At 33.6% G+C, this 27,573-nt stretch overlaps 1 protein-coding gene across 1 annotated transcript in view; it reads left to right on the plus strand.

Annotated features, from left to right (window-relative positions):
• Positions 1–12,463: 12,463 nt before the first annotated feature.
• The window catches only part of Pde8 (phosphodiesterase 8), a 1,030,175-nt gene continuing 1,015,065 nt past the window's right edge, over positions 12,464–27,573 (plus strand). Inside the window, exon 1 of the mRNA XM_072540201.1 lies at positions 12,464–12,687. The gene's annotated coding sequence lies outside the window, so the exon portion shown is untranslated. The remainder of the gene's footprint in view (positions 12,688–27,573) is intronic.

Genomic DNA, 27,573 nt, shown 5'->3' on the forward strand with positions numbered 1-27,573 from the left:
ATTTCAGAGTCGAACCCACATTGTGATGGCTTTATGAAATTCATGAACAACAAACTCATATAAAAATCCATTTAAGTTGTATCCTTTTTAACATATTGAAATCATTTTGAACTTAACACGCAAAGGTATACCCAAGGTTAATCGAAAAACCCAATGTAACTACATTTAAAAGGGGGTAATTCTTTGAATTGTCGGCAATAACTAAATTTTTGATTTTTAGAAAGTTTAAAAGTGAGGTTCTGTTTTAGCCAGAACGCAAGCGCTGACAAATTCAGTAGTTCTTATGAATCTTTATGTCGTTAAGGTTCATTGGTAAAAAACGAATGAAATTAAATCCCATTATAGGGAAATATTATTTTGATTTTCTTTATTTAATTATATTCTATTGTTCATGCATTATTATATCTTATTGAGATGTATCTAAGAAAAGCAAGGGAAAGTTATCTTTTTTAGTTAATGAAAATTAATTATAAAGGTAGGTTAGTTGTTAATGGATATATCAGTCAAGTTAGTTATCTGTGATGTTGTATTGTTCTTGGTATCTGATTTAAGTAAGAAGTGGTATATATCGCTTAGATTCTTAATGTCACTCTTAACATTAATGGAGAAATCGTTAAGGAAAATATGGCATTTCGATGAACTCTCTTTTAGATTTATTGTTCTCACGGTGGAGAATTGTAGTGTTCGTATAGTCCATGAGATGACCAGTGGAATGGACATGTTTGGCTAATGCACAGCGGTCAGGGTGAAGTCGAGAATCACTTTTGTGTAGTGTAATACGTGATTTCAATAATTGAGATGTTTGACCGCTGTAGGAATTGTTGCAAGAGAGACATGGAATGTTGTAGACAATGGTACTAAGCCTATCTATGGGAGTCTTATCTTTTATCTTAGAATAAAGATTATTAATTGTTAGGGCTGATCTACAAGCCACATTAAGTTTAATGTTGTTATTATTATTACCAAAGCTATTTTCAACACTTTTCAGAATCTTTGTTAACCCCGGAGTGATATCTCTGAAATATGGTAATGAAAAATATTTGTTGATAGGAGTATCCGAGACTGGGTTCCCACTTAAGACATCAGGATCAGCATTGTTAGTCGCGAAGGAAGGTGAAATATCTTCGTTATGGATAGTATTAAACAAAATCTTATTCACTAATGGTGTTGGATAAGCGTTTGAAATAAAAAGTTTCTGTAGGATTTGTAGGTTTTTTGTATGAAATGAAGGATATGATAGTTTTATTACTCTATTTTTCATCTGTTTGATTAAGTTGACTTTGGTAGAATTATTATGGTATGAGTGGTAGTTAAGCTATCTACCAGAATGGGTCGGTTTTTGATACCAATCTATTTTGATGTTGTTGTTTTCCCTAATCATCCTTATGTCGAGAAAGGGGACGGACCATTTACCATCTTCCCTCTCTATAGTGAACTGGATGTAGGGGTTATAACCATTAAAAGTATCTAATAGTTCATCTACCTTGTCATTGGGTATAGCCAAAATGATATCATCAACATATTTTTTAATAAATGGAATTTTAAAGGATAGTAAAGGAATGACTGAGTCTAATACATAATCCATAACGTAAGTTGCAATGATAGGAGAAATCTTTGCTCCCATAGGGGTACCAAAAGTTTGTTGATAGAATTTACCATTAAATGAGAAATAAGTGTTGTTAAAGAGAAATTCGACGATGCTGATGAATCTGTCGTAAGACATGGAACAACAACCTCTAATACGGTCCCAGTTGATCTCTATTGATGTCAAACATATTCCTAGATGAACGTTGCTGAATAAGGATACAACATCAAGGCTAACGAGGACATAATTTGATGGTAGTATGTAGCCATTATATTTATTTACCATCTCAAAGGAATCTTTAATGTAATATGGACTTTCATAATTATATGCATTAGTAAGTATGTCTGTAACAAAAGCTGAAATATTTTCAGTGGGTGTTCCAATGGAAGCTACTATGGGACGAACCGATAGCTTATAGACGGTGCTCGGATATCTTCTTTTGGAGCTCGTTCTCCTGCTTCTTTACTTTTATCAATGGCCAGGTCGTCAGCATAAGCGAATTTTCTCGATTTTGTTTTACGCATGTCTGTCGTATAAAGGTTACATAATAATGGAGCTAGCACCGAGCCTTGAGGTAAGCCGGTGTTTAGTTTTACTCCGTGTATCATTCACATACATCTGAAACAGTCTGTTAGTTATTAGATTGTTTATTAGCTGACAAGTTTTGAGACAGGGTATGATTTTCATCAACTTATGGCCTATGAATGATGTGGCAGATTATGCGCGTCTCTTAAAGCCAGCTGCGATAAATGTAGTTGGGACAGCACTTAGTCACAGCAGCTTCGTCCTCTCCTAAAACCGGTTTGCTCAATTGGTACAGCGACCTCAATAGTGTTACAATATTCTGTTATTAAAGAGTCGTTTTAGTAATCTCTTTCTCCATTAATAACAACTGAGTGAGGCAATAGGCCGATAACTCTCAGGCAGCTTGTTGTCTTTGTTAGGCTTCTGGATTGCGATAATTTTTGTTCTTTTGAATTATGAAGATAGAACAGCCGTAGTCACAATGTCGCTAAAGAATTTCTTAAGCCACTAACTTGTTTTTGTACCAATTTGGACTATAAATTCAGAATACATCCCATCGAATTAGCTTTTCCCCTTTTGGTTTGGTTAAGTGTTTCATTTATTTCATCCAATGAGAAGGTACGTGAGTATTTTAATGTTGCTGGATTTGCTTTAGGTTGTTTAAGAGCTCTTTTTATAGTGGATGTATGAGTTTTCTTAGGTGAAGCTCGGGATTTCTCAATTATTCTGTTGGCTAACTTATTTGGCTCAATTGTTAATACGTTCGAGTCTTGTGCTCTGCTTGCTTAGCCTAGTTTGCGAATTAGTACCCATGCCGACTCGAACGGGAGAAATCAATATGTTGTACGGTAGATTTCCATTTATTTGGTCTAGTTGAGTCCAGTAGGTTGTCTTCAATTGATGTTGAATATAACAAGGAAAATCTTTTACAGGAAATAATATGTAGAATCGAAACAGCAAGAAAAGTTTTCTAAAAGATGAAGTACTAATATATTGTATTAAATGTGTAAACTTACAACTTAAAAATAACTAGTATCATGTACTCTTTATTTTGATTTGATATGCGGTAATGAGAAGTAGATCTTATCAGATGCTATGGAGAAGCTTATATAAGCCTTTGAACTCTGGATATAAAGTACATTCATTTAGCAAATTCCCATCAGTAAATATGAGCACGTTTTGATATTCGCCGTCTCATTCGTCAAGAGGCTATTAAATATAATTTATTACCTTAAGCCAGACAGATTCTCATGTTACAGATCCAAACTTGGCAGCATTTTAAATTCAAATTGTATCGTGTTGATTTTTAAGTTAATATATTGTGTTATATTTGTGTTATTAGTTATTGTTAAGTTATTTACTGGTCGTGTTATTTTTTAGAGTTTAGTTTAATTGTGATATAATGATTAAATTTCAAGAAATTCTTACACTAACAGTTTCAAAAGTAAATATTTTTAAAAATCATATGATACACATCAGTACGACCCTGTTTGACTGTCACGTGCTTATATTGACAATTTCGAATTTGTAAATGAATAGGGTATAAACACAAATTCTCAGGTCCGTGGATCGAACTAATTACCAATCAGAGAGTTGTTAAATGAATAAATAGTTCAAACACAAACTTTTGTTTATATTGAAATGTCTCCTTTCTCTTCTAACTATTTATAAATAGTTGTGTCTGCTGATTGGTGGATTGATACATCTATGGAACGTTGTCACTCCATTTTTTGCACTGTCGTTCGATAATTCTTTTAACTTTTGGTGATTTATCTCTTGATATTTTGACCTTGCAATATGGTAATTCCTTTCTTTGTTTCTGTTTATCTCCGCCGTTTCCAGTAGTCTTGGTGTTGTGACTGTATCTGGTCTTGTTTCGGCCGCATATATTATTATTGAACTTACACTGGTTTTATAAAAATTCTTGACTTCATCGCAGTGTTAATATGTCGATTTTAGCCATCTCCTCAATATTTTCTGCTTCGTAAGAATGTAGTGGCGTCATGTAATATGTTTGACTATTTCTGTCCAATTAGTTCTCTCCTATGCGTGTTGTTTTGCTTCGGAGAATGAGTAACCAGTCATCTCCTTTATTTGGTCCGACCATCGTACTGGAGATCTTTCTCTGGATCTTTTACCGGCTACGTTACCTTTAACTATCATTCGCTCTATGCCTTCTCTTTTTCTAGTTATATGTCCAAAATATCTCAGTATATTTTGGTTGATATTTATGATGAGTCTAATTTTTATATTAAGTTCTGCTACAATTGATTTATTTGTGCGATGGGCGGTCCATGGTATGCGCAACATTATACGGTAGTTCCACACTTCAAATGCCATTGTACGCTTTGAATCGGCTTTTTTTATTGTCCAAGTTTCTGAAGCATAGGTGGTGATAGGAAGTATAAATGCTCGAACAATGCGTAATTTTGTGTGTTTTGTGATGTCAGTGTGCTTCCAAATTTTTGTGAGTTTGTCTGTTGCCGATCTGGCTATTGTGATGCGTCGACGGATCTCGTCTTGGCATCCTCCACTGTTAGTAATAACGGAGCCTAAGTAGGTAATTAAATTGTCTGACCACTTCGTAACCTGCCATGATTCTTATCTCTGCCTGGTTGTTTCTGATTCTATCGATGATCATCACTTTTCCAGATCATCAACTGGTCCAGAGTCCAACATTCTCTCTCCTATTTTCTTCCTCTTTCCGAAAATAAAGGCTGGCGGAATAAAACTTTCAGCGCCATTGATGCAATTCTCTCACCAGAACTCATTACTCATTACTTGTTTTTTCCTTTTACTGAAATGGACCTTGGTGGCTTAGTAATATATGATGGTTGGGTTTTGTAAAAAATTGTGTTTTTCATACAAACCAACAGATTTCCAAAAAACTCTCTATCTTTTCGTCTATTGAAGTCTGCACATCTTGCTGTACTTGAACCAGTATAACCATTCAGGTTCATACTGGTCGATTCATAAACCCGTCAATCCACGCTCTTCATGCATGGTTGTTCTTAAATAGATGTATTACATTATTTTTCACGGCGAGCTGGAACGCAAGTTTTTGAAGAGAATTTCGTGTTTATATTTTGGAAAAATAGTGAAAAATAGTTTTGCACGTGGGTAATGACCATGTGGGACAATTCTCTGTTGTAGATGATATATAACATCCATTAGACTATCTAAAGGAATCTACGGACCCGTCTTCGGAGGTATAAATATCTAAAGGGCTCATAAATGGGTCCTGCCTCAATCTACCCTAACCATAACCATCTACAGAAAGCTAAATGCATTTCCAATTTCCAATCTATTAAATATCCATGAGATAGCGATTTTCCGCTTTGCCCGCTATATCCTCTATGCCCCCTTTCCACTATTATAATAAAATAAATAAAATGGAATTCAGTATACAGCCTTGTCTTACATCCTAACACTGGCATAGTTACCATTGCATATATTTTGTATGAGTAGTATCAGGTGCTATGACAATCCTATGTCAGATATAATCTACCACATTTTCTCTAGTTTACTAGGTTAAAGGCTTTATTATAATCAAAAATTCGCTTGCTTTTGGCATAATCTTTCAAACACCTAATATTTGTTGTCTAGTGCTCCGTCCTGGTACAAAACGTCCTTGTTCTTTTGCAATTTCTGGTAGTAAAAACGTTTTATCCTCTATAGCATTATAAGTCAAAGATTTTGCTACAGTCAATTAGTACTAGCGTACTAGGTATTGTACAACAATTATACTACTTGAAAACCGGGCTTTACTTTGTGTATAAGACTATATACTAATTTCCATAAGGAATCTACGTTCCTGTAGTTGGCTGTATACCATATATTAAAAAAATTATTAAAATCCTTTGTAAAAGGTATATATTTAAAAACCCAAACGGGCTATGTTAGACAAAACGTTTTCGGAATCCATATTTCATCATCAGTGTCTAGGAGTACATGAATGTAGCCACTAAATATATGGGTAAAAACCCGTTAAAAAATAATTAGTTACATTTGGTTTACATTATTTCTTATATATTACATCTTAATATTTTATAAGAAATACTAAGCAGACTAAATCGAATGATATTGAATTTTGTATTAAAAAAATTAACGAATTCGAAGTTAAAATCAACAGACAGAGGGATCAATTTGATATCATGTGGCAAAAAACTTGCGACCACGAAGAGATGGAACCCAAGAGAAAACGCATTAGAATTGAAAATGTAGGCGACACAAAAATATTTTATAATCGACTTTTTTGTGAAATAATAGATATTTCTCAGCAGCTTAAAGAAAGATTTAAAAACCTTTGTGAGTTAAGATTTGTGGAGTTATTTAACTTAAATAAATATGCCAACTGTAGTTTCCAGGAAGAGGCTTTTAAATGTCTAAAAAAACATTACGCAGTCTTTTTTGACATTCTTTTCCTGCATTCCCAACTGTGCGTTTTGTATGCTTCTCAACACTCTGTAAAAACTGATACTAGTTCTAAAATGCGGACATTTCTGCGGAGGTTTTAAAATTATGTGACTTAGTGATGACAATATCTGCTACAAGTGCGTCTGTAGAACGAAGTTTTTCTGTACTAAAGTGGATTAAAAACTTTGTCAGAAATTCCACAAGTGAGGAGAGGCTAACTAACTTAGCGATATTATCAATTGAAAAAGAACTTATTAAAGAAATGTCTGAAAATCCCAGTTTTTATGAGTCTGTCATAAACGAGTTTGCCAAGTATGACAGAAGAATCGAGCTGCACTAGAAGTAAAAAGGTTAGTAAGTCCTTTTATAATTTCCTTTAATTTGCATCCCTTTCTTCAAATGTCACGGCACGCCATTGGTATAGAAAGATAGAAAAATCCCAAAATTAGCAGACAGTATCACTGGAAATACAAGCTTAAAACTTCTAGTTGTGATGTGCCCGTGTGCTGTTCTTTGTTTGTTGAATTATATCAAGTAGAAGTGAACCGTGTAAGAATTGTTGAGAAAACTCCACTTGATGAGAAACGTGGAAAAGACGGAAGACTAAGAAAAATTTCAGATGATGTTTATTCTATGGCTTTAGAACATTTAAGATCTATAATATTCTACATACACCAAGTCATTACACACCTGGAAAAACAAACATATTCTACTGAGACAACCCAGACCTAACGATTAAGAATATTTTTGAGCAATTTCAATAGTTGTTTAAAGACACTACTGGGAATAATCTTACCATGAAACATAAGACCTATTTCAAGTTTTTTAGAGAAACTAATTTTACGTTCAAAAAACCGAAGACTGACATATGTGATTATTGTCGTGAGTGTGAAATCAAACTAGAAAAGAACCGTAATGATGAATGCCGTGTTGATTACAATCTCCATAAAAAGAGAGTCGAGGCAAATTCCAAGCTAAAAATGATTACTTGAGAAAGGCAACATATGATAGTGGCATTTTTGTCCTAGAATTTGATTGCGCACAATATCTACCATTGCCAAAGCTCAGCATAGCAAAACAGTTCTATAAAAGACTTTTATGGATGTACGTATTCAATATACACGCGCATAATGATGGATCATCATATGTATATTCCTTCATAGAATGTCAATGTAAAAAAGAAGCAAGTAGTGTTCCTCCATTCATCTTTGACTGCATTCACAATAAATTAGCAGATTATCCTAATACCAAGCATATTGTCCTTCTATCAGATGCAGCTGAAGGCCAAAATAAAAATCAGACTTTGTTACGGTTTTATTCTTGAATATAAGAACTATACAGGGTCGAAGTGACACATATTTATCCTGTTCGTGGACTCTCTTTTAGTCAGTGCGACAGAAATTTTGGGGTTATAAGACCGGCCTTAAAAAGATGTCGATGAACCCAAAGTTTACCTAGAAAAAATTGTACAGTTGAGTCAAACTCCTCCTTTCTACCTTAAACATGACTCCTCTATAATGTATGAATCGGGATGCAGCACTTCTTCCTTATTTTTGAAGAAGCCCGTGAATAAAGATTGTGAGTTTAAAATACAACATTATCGCGTGCTGAAGTATAAACCTTGTGGGAGACTGGCTGCTTCTAAAACCTACTTTGAAATGTATACTCCTTTTAAATCCGCAAAAACGTTGCCATTTGACCTTACTCTTACACCTTTGCCTCGGGTTTTTTTAATCAGTCTAAAATAAAAGACGTGAGAGACTACTTAAGAGAAGAAAGTAGAAACTTCTCCAAACTTTTATTTTAAGAGAGCGCACCGGCTGAAAAGGACAATGAGAGTGGTGCTGATGACTCAGATGGTGAGGAAATTTAGCATAAAATTATATTAAATATAATGTTGTGTAAAAAAAAATAAAAGTTTTCTAGTTTTACAAACACCTTGATTATTATTTTAAACCTTTGTATACTGTAATATATAACAGTAGTATACTATACAACAGTTTCTTCTGCAGAAGACGTTTTAATCTGCCAAATGTGTTTTCCAGAAAAAGGCTTATGTAAACTTGTTTTAATACTCTTTATTTGAAAAGACAAAAAAGACATATTTTATAAAGGTGTTCAACTTTACTTTACTTTACTTAATCAGTAGACCCATTTGTACCTTTCGGTGTTGGGCCGTTTAAAATACAATTCATTAAATAACAATATTTGACAGTCTTCTGAGGTGTCCTAGCTCTTAACGAACTTTCTCCATTCCTTCCTATTGGATGCCATCTGTGTTGCTTCCTGTCAAGTCTTACCCTTACTCTGCAGTATCTGCGAGATGTCACTGTTCCATTCTTTAATGGGTCTTCCTCTTCTGTTCTTCCCTATTGGTTTGGCGTCCCACACTCTTTTTACTTGTCTATTATTGTCTATCCGGGTTAGATGTCCGAACCATTCCAATTTTTTCTCCTTGATTGACTCGAGTATCGGTTTGATTTTGAGTCTTTCACTTATTTCTTCATTTCTGATTCTATCAGTTCTTTTTACTACTGTCGTTCTTCTGAGGTATTTCATCTCTGTTGCCTGAATTCTGCTCAGATATCTTTTGTTTAATATCCAATTTTCTGCTCCATATGTCACTGTAGGTCTATATATTGTTTTGTATATTGTCATCTTGGTCTTGTTGATATTTCTTTGTTATTAAGGAAGGAATTAAGGAATTATTGTTAAGATCGTCCTCGATGTCTCCTTTGTTGTTGATTACTGTTCCTAAGTATTTGTATGAATTTGTCTGTATTATTTTTTGTTGGTCTATCATTACTTCTATTTGATCTTCCGTCCCTTGTTTCCTTGATATTTTCATTATCCGAGTCTTCTCTTTGTTTACGTTTAAGTTGTATTTGCTTGCTTCTAGGTCCCATTTCTCTAAGTTGTATTTCAGTTTTTCTGCAGTTTCCGCAATAAATACTATGTCGTCTGCAAATATACACATCTCAGCATTTCTCATTTGCATTCTGTTCCAACCGATGCAGTATTTCTTGAATGTTTTCTTACATTCTTTCACTATCTCATCTATTACATTTATGAATAGCACTGGGATGAGACTTCCCCCTTGTCTAACTCCTTGAGTTGTTTCAAATGGCTCTGACTGTATATTTAACATTCTTACTGTATTTGTTGTTTTCATGTATATACTCTTTGTTGCTTCTATCAGTTCTTCACTTACTTGTTTATTCTTTAGGCTTTCCCATATATCTTTTCTTTTGACTGAGTCGAATGCTTTTTCCATGTTTATAAAGCTAAGATTATATTTCTTTATTTTTCTTTAAGGCTTTTTCTATTACTTGTTGCATGGTGAATATATGGTCTTGTGTGTTGTGTCCTTTCCTGAATCCACTTTGTACATCCTCTAATTTATGTTCTATTTCTTTTCTAATTTTCCTTTCTATTATGGTTTCGTATACTTTTGCTGCTACACATAGTAGTGATATACCTCTATAGTTCCTACAGTCCCTTCTGTTTCCTTTCTTATATATAGGTATAATTACTGCATTTGTCCATTCTCTGGGTATTACTTTTCTCTTCCATATTAGGTTATATATGTATAACAATTTTTCTTTTGCTTTTACTCCTATGTATTTCATCATTTCTGGTGCTACTTCATCGCTTCCTGGTGCTTTTCCAATCTTTATCTTTCTTATTGCTTCTTCCAGTTCTTCTTTTTCTATAGTTTCTGGATTTTCCGTGTTTCTCATGGATACTCTCTTGTTATGGCTTTCCTTCTCCATTGTATTCGCTTGATTTCCATTCAGTATCAGCTTAAAATGTTTCCTCCATCTTTTCATTATTGTCTTATCGTCGTTTATTATTGTTCCTTCCTTATTCATTATTTGTTTCAGTTTCGGTTCTTTGTTGCTTCTTAGGTTTTTCAGTGTTCTGTAAAATAATTTTACGTTTTCTTCCATTTTTTCCACGAATTTTTCCCAACTTGTCTTTTTCTCTTTCTTAACTATTTCTTTAACTTTTGTTCTTTGTCTCTTATAATTTTCATATTTTTGTTGTGTTTTGTCTTGTATGTAGTCTTTCCATAATTTCTTCTTTTCTTTTATTTTTCTTTTCACTTCATCGTTCCACCAAGATGTTCGTTTCCCTCTGTTGTTATTTCTTGTGGTTCCACATATTGATTTAGCTGTTTTTATCATCGCATTTTTAAATTTTCCCCATTCTTCTTCTATTGTTTCTGTTATTTCATGTTCATTGTCCATCTCTTTATCTACTCCTTCTGAGTATCTCATTCTCGTTGTTTCTTCCCTTAGTTTATAAATTTATATTATTTCTTTGTGTTTTCTGTTTTTGTTCTCATTTCTTTTTATTTCTTTTCTTTTGCTTTTGAATGTGGTTTCTAGTAGATAGTGGTCACTAAAAATTTCGTAACTCCTTTTTACCCTTACGTCTCTTATCCAGTTCTTCTCTGTTTTTTGCACTATAGTATAGTCTATAATTGATTGTTCGTCTCTTGATTTGACTTCTCTTGTGATCTTGTGTATCCTTTTATGTTGGAAGTGTGTGTTCATAATCACCAGGTTATTGTCTAGACAGAATTCGAGTAGTAATTTTCCATTTTTGTTTAGTTTTCCTCCCCATAAGGTCCGATGACATTGTTCCATTTTTCTGTTTCTTTCCCCACTCTACTGTTCATGTCTCCTGTGATCACAATTTTCTCTGTACAATCATTTATCACTTCTTGTAATTTGTCCCAGAATTCATTCTTTTCGCTTTTTGTTGCGTCTTCATCTGGTCCATAGCATATGATTAGGTTTGTATTGGTTTCCTCTGTATCCATATCTATGTCTACTCTTAGTATACCTTCGTTGTAATATATCCAATTTTTTATTTTGTCGATACTCTCCTTCTTTATCATGCACGCTACTCCTGCCTGAGCTCTCTTCGTTTCTTCCACTCCACTGTATATTAGTAACATTCCGTTTTCTAATATTATTGATCCTTTTCCTTTTTCTTTTGTCTCTGTTATAGCTACTATTTCAATGTTCTTATCTCTAATTTCTTCAGCCAGTTCTATTTCCTTCCCATTTATACCTCTCACATTCCATGATGCCATTTTCCAAATTGTTTTGTTCTTTTCTGTGTTTAAGTTGTACTTCAATTTGTTTTTACTTCCGTTTGTGTTATTATCTTTAGATCTGCTCATGTCCCTGTTTTGTGCCTGTTTTATTTCTCGGTCCGTCATTGTGTTTTCTTCAGCTAGTTTTTTGAACCAGTTGGTTCTGTATTGTATGTTATTTTTTCTATCCGGCTTGTTTTTTGATTCCATTTCCACCAAAGGTGTTCAAACTGTTCTTAAAACTAAAACAGTTAAACAATGCAAATGTTGGTTCGCCTTAGGTATGGATGTTAATTCTTTGAATGCTTGTTTCTCAAAATACACTTTTAGCAGATAGGTCCTTGGTCTAGCTCTTAAAAATTTTCAAATTTATTTATAAGGCAATGGGTTGAAGGGCGTTTACATAAAACAAGTACATACACATTGTACTAAAATTATAAGTTTCATTATGAAATTTATTTTATATCAATATTCATTTTTCCTAATTTCTTAGGTAGGTACACATATTTTTATATTAACTTGATTGTAATCATTTGAATAATTTATGCCTACATAAGTATAAATAATTTGTCTTTAATAAAATAGGTAGTTATTAAAAATTTGAAATTATCATAGCGCTCCTGTATTTTGATAAATTATTTAAATATTATTGTTTTTTATGTATCTTATCAACGCCATCTATTCAACATAGCCTCTACTCCACTACAAGCATTGCCATACTATTTATCTTTCAAACATTCAGAGTTCTCGCTACACATACCGCCACCTTCCGACCTTTAACGAAGTTGCTGACGCAATCGCACGTGTTCTTCTGGTTGTAGACGATCAGGCGCAACTAAAGCCAGTGTGTTTGAATCTTTAAAACCGAGACACACGATCTGTGATGTTTTTATGTGCTGTGTTTGTCACATGCGCTCGTATTTGAATTAAGAGTAGGTACTAATAAAATGGCAATTAATTGATCTATTTGAACTCTAATAAAATTATAGAAGTGATTTGTGCGTGTTATAAAAATGCATCAGTGTTGCAAATATACCTAAACTCCGAAAAAGAGGTAGGTTATGATAACTTTTATGTGAATCTCATCTCATAAGTTGTTTTTAAAACACGATTATTTACATTCTACGAGTAGTATCAAGCAAGTATAATCTTTCTAAATTATGATTTATTGCTCTTTTTACGTATTTCAATTCTATAATAAAGATAATTCGGGAGATTGCGCTGGACTTGATTTTTACTAAGTTCAAAATATTTTTAGTTTACTTTAAATTTTAGCCCGGTCAAAAATAATTTAAATTTTTGGAAGACAAGATACATACCTCGAGCATTTTGTTAATTAGACTTGATTTATACTTGTGTGTTTTGTAACATCTATCTTAATTATTATTATAAATAACAAATATTGAACGTTGTTACTGTTTTGAGAGGAAGTAGTAATTGATGATGTTGATTGCGATATTTTTATAAACAAATACATCACAATAAAAATGTGTTTAATTATTTAGAAAATAATAAGAAAACTAACAAGGACGATAACTTAAAAATACAAAAGTAAATAGTTTTTTGGAGTGACAAGGTTAAATTAAAAATTTTGGTGCCATTTATTTTGTTTATGGATTATTTAGGTATAATAATGTTTTTCACGACTTTAGTTGTAAATTTAAGTATAACTCGTTAAAAAAATTTCTCGTTCATATATTGCTTAACTATTTACTAGTTTTATTGTAGTATTCTTTTCTATCAAATGTTTTTTTACTCTAAATAAAGATCTAAAAGTAAATACGATTAAATAGCTTTTCTGTATCGGTTTTTAAATTTTCTAACACCTGTAGAATGCGGAAATTCTTTACATATTTAGCTACATTACCAAAGAAAATACGTCACTTTACTTAAAACTGTATGAAATAGAATTATTAATTTAGTATTCCATAAAAGTATTCAGGACAGAAACAAAAAAATGTATGTTATTAATTAAATACCTTATTACAATTAAACGATATAACAAATTCAACCTTTTCAGAAGAAAATTAAAAGTTCAAAACAATTTTTGGCCTTGAGAATCTAATGTTGTACATAAGCCTCCACTCTGCAACATTATTTCATCTCTCTAATTTTAGTCTAATAGTGTTATTTTTAACTTTTATGAAATTTCTTAAACAGTATTCTTCCTGTTATCTGGCAGTATAATAATGATCCTTTATTCTCCCATCACTGCTTGGTCTTCTCAATTTTGTCCAAATATTAACTCTCATGAATATCTATGTTTGACATCCGTATGCAAGGATGAGAAGAATATATTGGTTGAACAGATTCGGTTTCAAATACTTTTTATTTTTCAATATACAGCTGAGTCTACTAAAGGAAGCACGTGCCAATTTTGTTCGTCTTTTTATTTTCACTATCTGTTTGTCTTTATTGATTTTTATTATCTCCCATTAAAATGGCAACACCCTATCACCTGTATTGACTGGGATGTAAGGGACACTTAATATTTACATACATATGAAAGGTAAGGGGAAAAACAAACGATGTCACAAAAGTAACTTACAGAAAAAAGCTAATTAACGTTACCAAACCACTTGTTACAATCTTAGACATACATAAAACTACATGATAATATTTTTAAGTATTTTATTACTATTTTGTTAATATCCAAACAAAAGAATTTGAACTTAGGATTATTAGATTCTAGTTGATAAAAAATAAAAACACGTTAACGTTGCAAATAACTTGTTAAAAACCAACGATGTCCATTTTCGACACAAGCTTGCATAGAGACGCTTCATTTGTATAGCAGTTTCATAAAATTCATTAGCATTTGGAAGACAAAATCGTTTTAACACTTATCGTTAATCGTTATACTTAGCTTGGGAAACTGTTAATGGTGCATGGCATGCTTGACTTGGTAGCTTAAATTCGCCGTCTTTCATTTTGGTAGGAACAACAGATTTTATTGATCTAGAATAGAAATGTGTTTTCTTGTCACTGAAAATTGTACAATTTTATGGACAAAGCTTATAAAAGTCAAAAAAATAACAATAACAATTAAAATTTACTAAAACTACATAAATCGTCAATATCACAAAATAAAACATAATAAAATATACAATCCACAAAATTTCATTAAATTGAAAATTGCATAATACAACCTTACGAACTAGTTTACGAATAAGTTTAAGCTGCTGCATGTGATACCCAAATATATATAAAAATACTTTAGTTGCTTTTACTTAAACGTACTGTAATTTCTTAGTTATTCGTTAAGAAACTCTGCCACTGAATAATATGGTCTTTCAGATAGATAGGCTTTTTTCAATTTACGGAACTTAAGGAAAGAAGTTGTAACTTTAAGTTGCAAAGGGAGATGGTTGTCTAATTTTTTTGCCGAATATAATATAGATTTCTTTACTGACTCAGTGGACGGGATCGGCAAACACACATCAAATCTTGAATTTCTGGTGGAGTAGTCATGATTAGGTCTTGCTGAAAAAACATGTAGATGTTTACGAATTAAGCAAACAGTTTCTAGAATATATAAAAAGGGAAGAGTTAAAATCCCGTAATTTTTGAAGTAGCTTCTGCAATGTGTTACTCTACTGAGGCCAAAAAGATACCGTATTACTCTTTTTTGTAATTTGAAAATAACATCAGAATGGGCAGCTGCACTAGAACCCCAAAAAGGAAGACCATATCGAAGATGAGACTCGTACAGAGAAAAGTATGTTATTTTGGAAGATGCTAAATTGATTTTTTTCGAAACAGATCTTATTGCATAGCAGGCTGAGGCTAGTTTCTTCACGACTATAGTTTAATCAACGATACTAATCTGGCTGTTATTAAGAAGCACGGGTTGAAGAGCTCCTTTATAGGATAACGCTACTGTATTATCCACGTTAAAAGAGAGTAAATTAGAGTCGGATCAGGTTTTTATTTTAAGTAGATCAGAAGTTATAATTGCATGAAGAGTTACAATATTAGAGTTCCTCCAGGTAATACTGGTTTCATCAGCAAAAAGAAAATTTTTTCCATCGATTTTTAAGTTAGTGATGTCATTTATAAAGATAAGAAAAAATAGAGGACCCAGTACTGAACCTTGTGGTACTACACATACAATGCTTTTGTGACTAGTTGTTTCCTATTCCTCAAGTAAGATTGGAACCAATTCAGAAAACATAGCATCGCTGGTACATTTATTAGATAAAAAGCCGAACTGACTTTGTTATAAAATTGTTTGTTGTTTTCAACGAGAAAGGATATAAGTCGGGCTTTTATAAGTCTTTCAATAATTTTGGATATTACCGGTAGTAAGGTAATAGGTCTATAGTTTCAGACATTAGATTTTTCACCACCCTTATGAAGAGGAATAATAATCGCTGTATTTAGGCCCTCTGGAAATATACCTTTTTCAAAGGAATCGTTAATTAGTGAGACCAGGATTTCCAACACATTATTTGGGAGATTTAAGAAATTTTTTATGGATATCAGATCAGTACTACAGAAATAGTTGCTTTTGATACTACTGATTATTTGGATCGGTTCAGTTTTATCAACTGGACTTAAGAATGAATTCGAGACCTGTTTTGAATTGGGGAGATAGGAAATAGGATCTTGTTGTGGCAAAATGGCTAATGTTATATTTTTACTTACATTAACGAAGTATTCATTTAGATTTTCAGGGTTTGGAAGAGACATTTTTGAGCTGTGTTAGTTTTATTTCGAAGATCCTTTATTATGGACCAAGTTTTCCTTCCAACATTTTTAGAGCTTTCCAGACGTCCCAGACGAAATTATAGTCCACGTCCACACAGGGAAAGTGCCACGCAGAAGTCAAGCACAAATTTTGAAATTTACGAAAGTTCTGAGTGGAAAACATCTTACCTAAATGTTGGGTTTTTGAGGATTGTTTGTTAAGAGTGTTAAACTTGGTATATACCGCTTCATGGTCAGAGAGTCCTGCAATAATAATTGTAGAACGTACATCAAGGGGTGAGAAATCTGATACAATATAATTAATTATGGTAGATGTTGTTTTAGTAATTCTTGTAGGAGAATTAACGTGCATTGTGAAACCATACGATTCGAATATATTGACCAAGAATAATTGGGTAGCACAAGCAACAACGTATTTAATATTCAAGTCACCGTATAGAATCTTTCTGCTTTTATTGGGCAAGTCGTCTAACAATTTTAACAGGTTCTGAAAAAATGGTTCCATGGAAGAATCAGGTGATCTATAAATGCAAAGATTGTATAGATTAAGATTCTTGTTATAAACCAATAAGAACTTAAAAAGAATTCATTCAACAGAAAGTCATCTTTTATTATAGGAGAGAAATCATTATTTGTAGAAAGAATTAGGTTGCCACCATGAGCTAAACTGGGACGATCGCAACTATCGGGGGAAATCCTAATTCCTTTAGAAACAATAATTCATCTGCTTTATATCTTATAGAGCGAATATTAATCAGAACCATGCTAAAGTTGTCATCACTATAATAATTTGAGGTTTCTAGTCCCACAGAACACGTCCTATTATTTAAAAATTTCGTTTTGGAGAGTTAACGGAATAGTAGTTTCGGTGACTTTCCCTTGATTTTTGTAGGTGAATAATTCTTTTCCAACCTAAAAGAAGCAAGATCAGCTTCCACATTGGACCAATTCCATAGGCATCGTTAAATTATAGGATTGTTTGTAGATCTTTAGTCTTAGTTGGAAGTCCTTCGGAAGCCAAAAAGAGTTTAACGCTTGTGTTGGTGAATCCATCATAACATACTGAAGCAGGTTGGTCATGTAGAAAAGCAAGATGTAGTTTAATGGCTTTCAAGATCTAGTTATTTGCTTACTTTCCCAAATGCCATTATAAGTGGTTTGATAAAAAACCAATCCGCTTTTTTCTTTCATCACTCGAAGTTCTCTTACTTGCTGCGGAGCTATTGGACACTTACGAATGAATTTTTCTTTCACGAAAGTACTCAAATGTTTCGTTAATTTCTGGACCACGTCTTTAACTTTAAACGGTTTAGGCTTTTTTCTTGCATCTTGTAACACATTTATCCAATCTACGGGTAGTTCCATCCTAGTCTTCAATTTTTTTTATCCCATGTTTTCATCACATTTTAGACAAGAATGTCCTCTGATGGGGAATGTGACTTGAATATTATCTAGACGCTTTATATCGTGGACAATATAATGAAGTGGCCGAACAACTGTGAAATTTTTATTTTGTTCTCCAGCTGAGTCGCAGAAAATGTGAAGATGACGGACTTCTGTTGGTAGTTCATTGAAAATAAAGAAGAACAGAAACGATGATACCTCTTCGGATCCTTTCCTTGACACATATTCCTGATCTAAAAAAAACAGGATTTTCCTGAAGACGGTACGTGAATGTTGAACGAAAACATAGAAAGTTGTCTCCTACAATAAACATCGTTAATGCTGATGTTGGGTAGCGACATGTTTTTCTGCTAGTCCATGACAATTGATTTATATTCAAAAGTTCTCCTAGCTTTTATTCGGGTAGCTCATTTTTTATCATAGAAAACTTGGGCACGAGTTTTTTTGATTTTTGCATGACACTCATCACACTTGCTACAGGTATCTGCCCTAAGGTATCCAAATGAAATAATAAACTTGCTATTAAAAATATTTCGGTGGGTGTCATATGAAACAGATGCAGCAGAACATTTCTCTTTAAACATTTGATATTTTCATAATATTCAACTCTTCAGTTAAATATACTTTTTTGAAGTAAATGCTATAATGATTCAACCTGCCCCGAAATAAAGCAATATGTTGCTGAATCTGGGTACTCAAATCAGAAGTTAATTGATGATGTTTCGAATAATGCTTTCCTCTTTTGTCGACAGGAGCAATTCCGAAAGTTTTTAGTGAGGTTCGAATGTGGAACAACTTGGATCTAGTGACACCATGCATTGCAGTAAAGGCACTACTGCACACATATATGTCTTCTATTATGTTTTCCTCTTTACTCGTACTCTATAGCGTAAATTTGTCGTTTTCTTCGTCTTACAACAGACAATACAGCAATCAAGCCAGCTAAATAAATGTTTTGAGCATCTATTGATCTTAGTTGATTGAATGCGTTAAGTATATTTTGCCTTTCTTAAGCAGTAGTGTTTTCAAAAAACTTAAATCTTCTACACTTACAATCATCTCCTAACTAGTAAGGCTGCAACCTCAACTTTTTTATTACATCTGCAGTTTGGCCAATTTTCTTTTGTTTTTTGGTTTTTTTTAATAGATCCTCACACAAATACTCTTGACTTGAACTCATTTCGACATAAACTGCCGCGAAAAGAACCAAATATGGAGGATTGTCACGCCCGGTTAACCGCCGAAGCTATGTTTACCAGTACCGCGTTGACAACGTTTTGTTTTTAATCAGTATGGGTATTTTCTAATGCTTTGTTATTTGGACACCGTTCAGCGGTCGCCATGTTGCCGGCAGTCGTTTAGAGTCATCGCGTGTGTTTAAGCTGTTAGGCCGTTTTTCACTTTCGATGGCTTCACAAATGATTCTCGATTTTAAGGAGCGGATGGGAGCGATGGTTTTTGCTTTTTCGAAATCTGTTTTGTGGTCTGTCTGAATATGATGTTGGGCTATGGCTGAAGTAGTATCGAAATGTTTGGCAGATATAGAATGTTTGTAAATACGGTTATGGATTTGTCAGTTTGTCCAGGTATCTCGTAGATACCATGGTACTCATTGTGGATTCGGTCTTTTACGGATCCGACAAGATGGGACAATTTGGAAAGAGTAGTGAAGATGGTTTTGATGTTTAGGGGGTTAAGAGTTCTATTGATCTTGTCAGTGACACTTTTGATAGAAGGTAGAAAGATGTTGGGTTTTTGGATGGAAAGTGGTTTAGGGATATATATATATATATATATATATATATATATATATATATATATATATTTATATATATATATACAGTTGTGGTAATCTGAAAACTCCATATAGCACGCATAATTAGTGCGAAAAGAACAGTATGAGGTTGTTCTGCTAACAGAAAGAGACCGAATATAGTATGAGATTAGTACCGACATACAAGCTTGTTTTTAACACCCATTAGATTGAGTTCTACCGATTATTCATCAGATATTGTTAAAATTGTTTCTAAATATATTGTTTAACAGTGAGATATCTACTTTTATTGCAATATATTTTCAGCAGCATTTCTGTGCAACAGTGAGTGATTTTGTTAAAAATTTTAGTACCTACAATTTTTCACAAAAGTACTGGTAACTAATCTAAAACGTCCTTTTAACATTTATTGCCGATAGCTAAAAGATTCGAAAAACCCAACTGATCACGATTATGAGTCATTTCACTTATTATTTGACAGAGTATAGTACTCACTTTATAAGTTATATTTAAAAAAATAAATGCTGTATGATAAGAAAGTTATGAATAGTTATTCCTTTAGCAAAATACATTTTGCGCGTTTTCTTAGTACATCGAAAATTACGATATCCAACTGTTGCTTTGGTGTATCGATATATTGTAGACGATAAAAATATTTTATAGTACCGCTTCCGCAGTTTTTGCTGCAGTGCATATTTTTTCAAGTGTTCCAGCAAAAATGGACCGAACTCCTATAAATATTCCAAAGCACCTATATATTTTCCATTATTTTTACTAAAAACTCTTATTTTTCACCAGAAACGATAAACAGCATGAAGAAATAACTTTGGTTGTCTCTACCACTAGTGGCGGATCCACTTCATGGGTCTTGAGGGTGATTTTGATATAGTATTTAGATTTTTGCACCTTTCTGCGGCTGATCCCCAGAAATTTTTGTCGCGGGCGGAGGGGGGTCATGGGCCTTGAGAGTGATTTTGATTTTAGATTTTTGCACCTTTACGATTGATATGATTTGTTGTAAAATAATTATTTTAAGCGATATACTAAACCCATGAGAAGTTATTAAAACCCAAATACCCCACGGGTGCAAAGAAGGGTACAACATTAAGGGGTCTTAAACTTAAACAAAAAAAAATACTTTAAACCCACATACTCTATGAGAGTAAAATCAAGTGTACAAGACTATTAAATCAAAGGAAAGTGATTAAAATATAAATACTGAAAAACCAAGGACTGTCAATTTAAACTAGGTATTTTAAAGATAATTAATTTAAACTCACCTATCCTATGGCTACAAAATCAAGAAAAAACCAAGGATAAATAAGTATAAATCAAAGTTAAGTAATTTAAATGTAATACCTAACTCAATGTAAGTGTAAACATTAATGAATGTATTAAACATTCCTAATAAACTCTATCTTATCGTTGGATATCCGATATTAATTGGTGAAAACATTCATTTATTCCTTATTGCTATATGGAGTAAAAACATGGACTCTGTATGAGGCGTATAGATGCCTTTAAAATGTGTGTTTTTCGAATGATGCTAAAGATTTCGTGGACAGAGCACGTGACCAACAACGAGATGCTGAGAAAAATAAGGACTGAGAGAGAACTCCTATATATTGTAAACAACAGAAAACGAGTTATCTAGGACATATTTACAGAGGAGAAAAATATAACTTTCTACGACTCATAATGGAAGGGAAAGTAGAAGGAAAAAGAGGTCTGAGAAGAAGAAAATGCTCCTGGCTGAAGAATGTAAGAGACTGGACAGGCATGGACAAACATTCGATACTAAGAACAGCTCAAAATAGAGAGCAATTTGCTGTAGTTATAGCCACCCTTCCGTAATGAAGAAGGAACCTTAAGAAGAAGTGTAAACAGCATTTTATTTAAATTAATTTATTGAACAAAAAACATAATAAAATATAAGAATAGTTATTTCTATAATAAGGCATATTAGGCTACAAGTGAGTGAAATATTTTTTTGCTCGGTATTGAAATTTTTCTCACGAATTGTCAGCAACAGCCGGCAACGAGTAGTAAATAAAAGTTCAATGATTAAAAATACTATAAGAATAAGATAAGCAAATATTAAGTATATAAAGGTAAAAGAATTAATAAATTAGACTTACTCACAATCAATTTAATTTAACTATCCAGACGATCGGTTTCGCTTTCTACAATATGCAAAGCATCTTCAGGTCTCGATACAAAGTTAAATAAATGCTGAAATAATAAACCCATATTAGGGTGTTGTCTAATAAAGATAAACAAAGATAGATGATATAAATTATATAAATTACAGTAATTATGCCAATATTACACGTCTGTGGTTTTTCAAAATGAATAAAATCTATAAGCAGACAAGGTAAGACCAACAAATTGGTAAAATAGTCTATTAAACTGTAATAAATTAATAAATGAACAAATAAACAAAACATTACTTACATGCCGGTACTCTATTAATTGATGGTTGAAAGAACATGGTTCAAACTATCCTGTATTGTTGATTGGAGAACTCAAGTCTGCTATTGTAATTGTTTGACAGTAAACGGGGAAGGTCTTGAGGAGACAGATTTTATCCAATGAAGTAGAGATAGGTGTAATGTAATTGTTTGTTTGATGAAAGTAATGTTCTATACCATTGAGTTATTTATATTTATTCTAGAGATATATTTATGAAATGTGTGTTATTTATTGAGATTTTTATTTTTGAAGGTGACAGTTGTGAGACAATGAATGAGACAATGAATGAAAAAAAAAAATAAAAATCTCAATAAATAACACACATTTCATAAATATATCTCTAGAATAAATATAAATAACTTTTAAATAACTCAATGGTATAGAACATTACTTTCATCAAACAAACAATTACATTACACCTATCTCTACTTCATTGGATAAAATCTGTCTCCTCAAGAACTTCCCCGTTTACTGTCAAACAATTACAATAGCAGACTTGAGTTCTCCAATCAACAATACAGGATAGTTTGAACCATGTTCTTTCAACCATCAATTAATAGAGTACCGGCATGTAAGTAATGTTTTGTTTATTTGTTCATTTATTAATTTATTACAGTTTAATAGACTATTTTACCAATTTGTGGGTCTTACCTTGTCTGCTTAAACATTTTATTCATTTTGAAAAACTACAGACATGTAATATTGGCATAATTACTGTAATTTATATAATTTATATCATCTATCTTTGTTTATCTTTATTAGACAACACCCTAATATGGGTTTATTATTTCAGCATTTATTTAACTTTGTATCGAGACCTGAAGATGCTGTGTATATTGTAGAAAGCGAAACCGGTCGTCTGGATAGTTAAATTAAATTGATTGTAAGTCTAATTTATTATTTCTTTTACCTTTGGAAATGGACTCACACAAGCAACACATTCGTGATTAAGTATATAATTTTATAAAATGTATTGTTTTCGTCTATCCGATTTAGCAAATCGCTCTATGATTGCATCAACATATAGAGACATTTCAGGATGCACATTGATGAACACTAAACCAGTTAACCTTTTTTCCGAAGTTCTATTTCTAAGCCAAGTCTGTAGACGCTTCAGACGTAGAAAAACTGCACTCTGCTGTTGCTGCACTGACTGGCAGTGTAATTAATATTTGCAGAAATATTCTGATATTTGGATACTTATGAATATCGCAGTTTTTTAATACTTTGAAAATAGAATTAGGAAGTTTTCCATTATTTTGCACGACTCTATTCCACTCTTGAATCCATAGTGAAAACTCTTGTTCTAGTGGAATATGGTCCAATAATATACTGGAAGGTGTCAACAATTTTTTTTAATGCATCTTTATCTTCTGGTGTGTTATCATGTTTATGTAAAACAACTCTAAGATTAAATAGATTCAAAACTTCCGGTGAAAGTCGTTCTTCTAAATCAAGGTTAAGATATTGTCTAAAAGGGGCAAATAAATAGATCTTCAGAAATATTCTTCGCAAGAGTTAGCAGGTTGGTTTTGACGACAGGTTTGACGAGAAACTATACGAGGCATCTTCAATTCAATGTCTAGGTGTTCAGCTATTTCCTTTACTTCATGTTAATGGCATCTCTATCGTGATATTGACGACTCTTAAAAAGTCCAAATTATTTATTCATTTTATACATATATACTCACAAAAAGCTATGATTTATTTAATATAGATATGAATTATTATTGAATGTTTTTATACATATTCAATCCAATTTTAAAATGACTATAATACGTAAAACATAGAAAGGATATATATAATTACCTTAATTGTATTCTCCAGAGGGTCATGTGTAGGATCATTAATATTTGAAGAAGAAGTATTAGGTCTCATATCATCAATATTAGTATTGTTTATTGTTTTACCTGATCTTGGCGTAAAATAGTCCTGAATTCTACGTCTTTTTATTTTTAAATAATGAATTAAGTAATTTTACAGAGTTCTCAATATGTATTGTTAAATTGCTATCACTAGATCACTATTTTATTTGTATTCACTAACATATCAGACAGAGCTAATGCAACAACAATATTCACTTTGATATTTATTATAGATAAAGTATAAAATGTACCACAATAGTCTCAACAAATATAATACATATTCAAATTACAAACAACCAATTCGTAGACAAAACTGAAGATAAGAAATACCTAATACAAAATAAAAATGTCCTGATTTTCTTGCGAAAAGTACAAATTAAAATGCAATATTCATAACTTACTTACGCATATGTTTAATTTACCATGATAAAAATATTAATAAAAAAAATAATAATACTATTAATAAATATTAAATTTAAATCATTTCAACTCTTGACTTCCTGCTTATAGAGTTGATGGGTTTTAGGATTATTTGAGTGATATTTATTTTTGTTTGGGAGGGGTCATGACCCCCTTGGATCCGCCAGTGGCTACCAGACGTTTAAGTACGTCCCTTTAATATTTTTTGATTTATTTTTTGTTTTTCTAGTTCAATGGATGTCAATCATCCCTTTTGTCATTAGCGTTGTTTGCTTGGAAAATAATTTACAGACGGAACAGTACAATAAGTATTAAGCCAACCAATTGTTTTAATTTTTTCCCGCGATTAATTGTTGTGAAGAAGAAGTCAATAGTTAATTTTATTGTGATTTATTTGACCTTACAGGAAATGAATAGAAGATGATTGGAAAGATCCATTTATTGATTTTGGTGGATTTTTTATATAATACTCTCGTATGGCCTATGACAAGTATTCTGGCCATAATGCAATATAGTTTACAAAACTCTTATTTTAGTTTCATCATTACTGTGACAAGATTTTAAATTTATATTTTCTCCTTTTGTTTTATCTTCACAATCAGAATTGATTGGTTATTTGCTGGTTTTTTGCAGAATAGTTTCGGACACGTTTGCTGTATCTGGAGTTTAAACAGATGAAATTTGTGAAAATAATGGCGTTTTTTGTAATTATTCTCAAGCCCTTCCTGTCGGTCTGAACGTCGAATCCTTTACTAATCTTGTGGCCTCACAGAAAGCCACAAGTCTCTTTAAGTCTAAATCCCTCACTTAGCTCGGTTGCATAAAGATCGAACCCAGGATCTGCCACCTCTGGTAGTCCAGTGCCGGGCATTTCCAGAAGACATGTGAGAAGGTTTCCTTCTCCTCATTATAAAGACGGCACCGTGGGCTATCCGCCAATCCAAGCAGATGAATGTACCGCCTGAGTCTACAGTGGCCGGTAAACATATTGATCACCAAAGAGCACCTTCTAAAGTCTAGAAGGAGAAGTTGGGCTGTAAAACTTTTGGATGGCCCCACTATGTGCTGTCTTAGACCTCCAGAACTCGACCAGGAGACCTGGAACCTCCACAGAAGCTCTTTGAGACTATCCCGACCAGTACTGAAGGGCACTCCAATCACAGTTTCGGGTCCCACCGGCAGAATAAATAAGCCCTGTCGTGCCAGGATGTCAGCCCGTTCGTTTCTTTCCACGCTTATGTGTCCCGGTACGCATACCAAGTTAACACTATTGATTAACGCAACATCAGCAAGTGCTCTCTTGCACCAGCTTAGAGCTGACTTTAGGCGCTTCCAAAGCCCTTCGCGCTGCTTGACTGTCAGAGCAGATAGAGACGGTCTTACCTAAGCAAGCCCTACCTATTATCTCCTGAGCACATACCAGTATCGCAAAGATCTCGTCCTGACAGATTAATGCATAAGAGTCGAGTGCATAAAAAAGCTCTTCTGCACGCACAGAAAGCTGCCGCGGACTTCTTCACCTTGACGTCGAGATGTTCGTGTCATGAAAGTTTAGAATCCAGGATCACTTCTAGGTATTTCACTGACTTGGTAACCGGATGGCCCTTCACGGAGTAAACAGAACCACAGCAGTCGTCTCAGGATTAACCCCGAGTGCCTGCTCCCGGCACCATTCCTCAACGAGCCTGAGGCTCACCTGGACGACCTCGTGCACCATTTCCGGGAAGAGGCCCTCAATCAGTATAACTACGTCATCTAGGCTTGCGTATCTTGGCGTACCTTGTTCGGGCAGTCGCTAAAGGGGGACAAAACTCTTTCCTGAGGGCAACCACGAGATGCCGACACCTGAACGCAACAACCGTTTCGGTACTCAGCTATCTGTCTCTGAGAAAGCAGCGCCCGGATCCACCTGACCAGGCTGCAGCCAACCCCATGCCTTTCCGCAGTATCACACATGGGATCAAAAGTAGAGCACACAACTAAAGGCACCCTCAATATCCATAATGATACCCAGGCCATTTCAGAAATTAATAACTACAGTTGATAAAATCGTTTACCTTGGACAGCAATTAAATTGTAATGCAGAAAGTCACGGCGAAATTAGATCTAGGATAGAGCAGGCTAGAACGGCTTTTAGAAGGATGTCCAAGGTGTTATGTAACAGAGACCTAAAATTGGCACTGAGGATCCGCCTACTTCGCTGCTACGTGTTCTCGTCTTCCTTTATGGTGTCGAGTCCTAGACTGTAAATAAAATCGATCTAAATCGCCTTGAGGCTTTCGAAATGTGGTGCTATAGAAGAATTTTAAAAGTTTTCTGGGTCGAGAAGATTCGAAACTCCACAATACTAGAACGTCTCAGCAAGACTACTAAGATCATAAAAAGCAACAAGCAGAGAAAACTGGAGTATTTCGGACATGTAATGAGAGGTCCCAAATATAGGTTGCTACAAAATATCATGCAAGGAAAAATAGCAGGCAAACGCAGTCCAGGACGAAGAAGAACCTCATAGTTGACATGGTACATGAAGAAGAAGAATAACTATAAATTTAAAACAATATATGTTTGCAATCAAATCTAGGCACAATTTTCAATACAAATCAATTAAATAGCTACGTTTGACTTTTTAAACCCGTGCATAGTAAGGCTCAATAGACGCGAGGCTCGATCGGATCGACACTCGCAGGTGTGGATGCATAAGCACGCAAACGCTCGGCCGCACATGTCGACTTTATCCTTCAACGATTTGGCATAATTTTAATACGTTTTAGCAATAATTATGAATATTACGTTTTTCTGTTAAATAAAATTAAAAATTAATTATAAAAATTGCAAAATTAAAATCCTAATTTTCGGGTCTTAACATTACGGGCCCTAGGCACGTACTTAGGTTGCCTAGGCCTTAGTCCGTCCGTGGTGGTACCCAAAGGACAACAACTAAACCCAGCAAAAGGCATTACATGTTCATCTAGAATTTCGGTAATATATCGGTGTGCATTCAACGCTCCTCTATCAATAAATATGAGATCAGTATGGCCCTCGAATGAAATGCCTGCCCAAAACATTACCAAACCTCCTTCAAAAGCAACACGTACTCGTCGAACACAAGTAGCATATCGTTTCCCACGTCTTCTGTATGTTTTGATGCGATTATCTGAGCCATAAAGAACCATCCTGGACTCATCACTAAACAAAACATTTTTCCAATCTTCTATCGTCCAATGCTCGTGGTCTCTAGCAAACTGTAGTCGGCGTTGTCGATGTGCTGCTGTTAACAAAGGTCCTGTTGCTGGAC

The sequence above is a fragment of the Diabrotica undecimpunctata genome, chromosome 8 (genome assembly GCF_040954645.1).
Source record: "Diabrotica undecimpunctata isolate CICGRU chromosome 8, icDiaUnde3, whole genome shotgun sequence".
Classification (NCBI taxonomy): Eukaryota; Metazoa; Arthropoda; class Insecta; order Coleoptera; family Chrysomelidae; genus Diabrotica; species Diabrotica undecimpunctata.